The sequence below is a fragment of the Bos taurus genome, chromosome 28, assembly GCF_002263795.3.
Source record: "Bos taurus isolate L1 Dominette 01449 registration number 42190680 breed Hereford chromosome 28, ARS-UCD2.0, whole genome shotgun sequence".
Lineage (NCBI taxonomy): Eukaryota > Metazoa > Chordata > Mammalia > Artiodactyla > Bovidae > Bos > Bos taurus.
The window spans coordinates 38817523-38819735 of record NC_037355.1 but is presented as its reverse complement, the minus strand read 5'-3'; the positions used below and the strand labels follow the sequence as shown (position 1 = coordinate 38819735).

Sequence of the window (2213 nt, the reverse complement as noted above, 5' to 3'; positions counted from 1 at the left end):
TAGTGACTCACAACAACAAGAATCAGAAGTCCTAGGGTCACATGCAGATTTTTAACTGGACAATCATGGCAAGTGAAGGTCAGTGGGGTGCTAATGAATCATTAGGATAAGATTGTATCCTGGATCTCCTTGAGTGACAGTTACCTATCCATGGAGAATATGACTTCTCAAAATAGCGCCTCTCTCAGCACTTGAGTGACCTTGAGAATATCAGAAGCTCAGGTGAACACAGAGACCCATGTATCTATCTGCAACAATGAACAGAGTGCTGTTACTATAGGTGGTGCTGAGTAGGTCACATTTTTCAGAAGGGTAATCACCTGGGTGAGCTTTCCAGGTGGCTTAGTGGTAAAGAATCTGCCTGCCAGTGCAGGAGACATGGGTTAAACCCCTGAGTTGGCAAGATCCCCTGGAGAAGGAAATGGAAACCCACTCCAGCATTCTTGCCTGAAGAACCCCATGGATGGAGGAGCCTGGTGGGCTAGAGTCCATGGGGCTGTGAAGAATTAGATACAACTTAGCGAATACACAACAAGGATTGCCTGGGCCCAGCTATACAGTTAACAGTGGAATTCAGGCTTCAGCAAGGCTTCTGCCTAGTAATGTGGGGATTGGAAGTGTCAAGACATTAAAAGTAAGTACCTGATAAAATTGATCATTTATGCTGGTGTGAACTAAATTTAGCATCTGTTCTAGGCTATAGATGACCTCAACTATGGGCATTTCAGAGAAGAAGGGACATAGAAGAAGGCATTCCTTAAAGTGAAATTTTCCTGTTAAGGAATGGTCTCTAAGGAGCTCCCTGGTGGTCCAGTGGTTAGATCTTGGCACTTTTACTGCCATGGCCTGGATTCAATTCCTAGTTAGTACCCCCTCCCCCAAAATAAAGGAATGGACTCTAGTGCCAAACTGGAGACACTAGTCTTTTCCAAACAGGGCATGTTTGAAGCAGAACTGGGTAAGCCACTGTTGCTGTTGTTCAGTTGCTCAGTCATGCCTGACTCTTTGTGACCCCATGAACTGCAGCATACCAGGTTTCCTGTCCTTCATCATTTCCTGGAGCCTGCCTAAACTAATGTCCATTGAGTCAGTGATAACATCCAACTATCTTGTTCTCTGTAATTCCCTTCTCCTCCTGCCTTTGATCTTTCCTGGCATCAGGGTCTTTTCAAATGAGTTAGTTCTTCGCTTCAGGTGGCCAAAGTATTGGAATTTCAGCTTTAGCATCAGTCCTTCCAATGAATTTTCAGGACTGGTTTCCTTTACGATGGACTGGTTGGGTCTTCTTGCAGTCCAAGGAACTCTCAAGAGTCTTCTCCAACACCACAGTTAAAAAGCATCAATTCTTTGGTGCTCAGCTTTCTTTATAGTCCAAGTCTCACATCCATACATAACTAGTGGAAAAACCATAGCTTTGGCAGCACATATACTAAAATTGGAATGATACAGAGAAGATTAGCATGGCCCCTGTGCAAGGATGACACGCAAATTCGTGAAGCGTTCCATATTTTTAATCAATGAATATAGTAAAGTTGCAGGATATAAAACAACACACAGAAATCCCTTGCATTCCTATACACTAATAATGAGAAATTAGAAAGAGAAATTAAGGAAACAATTCCATTCACCATTGCAACGAAAAGAATAAAATACTTAGGAATATATCTACCTAAAGAAACTAAAGACCTGTATATAGAAACTATAAAACACTGGTGAAAGAAATCAAAGAGGACACTAATAGATGGAGAACATATACCATGAACATATACCATGTTCATGGATTGGAAGAATCAGTATAGTGAAAATGAGTATACTACCCAAAGCAATTTATAGATTCAGTGCAATCCCTATCAAGCTACCAATGGTATTCTTCACAGAGCTAGAACAAGTAATTTCACAATTTGTATGGAAATACAAAAAACCTCGAATAGCCAAAGCAATCTTGAGAAAGAAGAATGGAACTGGAGGAATCAACATGCCTGACTTCAGGCTCTACTACAAAGCCACAGTCATCAAGACAGTATGGTACTGGCACAAAGACAGAAATATAGATCAATGGAAAAAAATAGAAAGCCCAGAGATAAATCCACACACCTATGGACACCTTATCTTTGACAAAGGAGGCAAGAATATACAATGGATTAAAGACAATCTCTTTAACAAGTGATGCTGGGAAACCTGGTCAACCACTTGTAAAAGAATGAAACTAGAAC

The 2213-nt window shown here is 41.1% G+C and overlaps 1 non-coding gene across 1 annotated transcript; it reads left to right on the top strand.

Moving 5' to 3' along the window:
- The first annotated feature begins 1409 nt into the window (after positions 1 to 1409).
- LOC112444783 (U6 spliceosomal RNA) lies at positions 1410 to 1512 on the top strand. Its single transcript, XR_003033153.1, has one exon. It is a non-coding gene; the product is annotated as a U6 spliceosomal RNA (small nuclear RNA).
- The last annotated feature ends 701 nt before the right edge of the window (positions 1513 to 2213 follow it).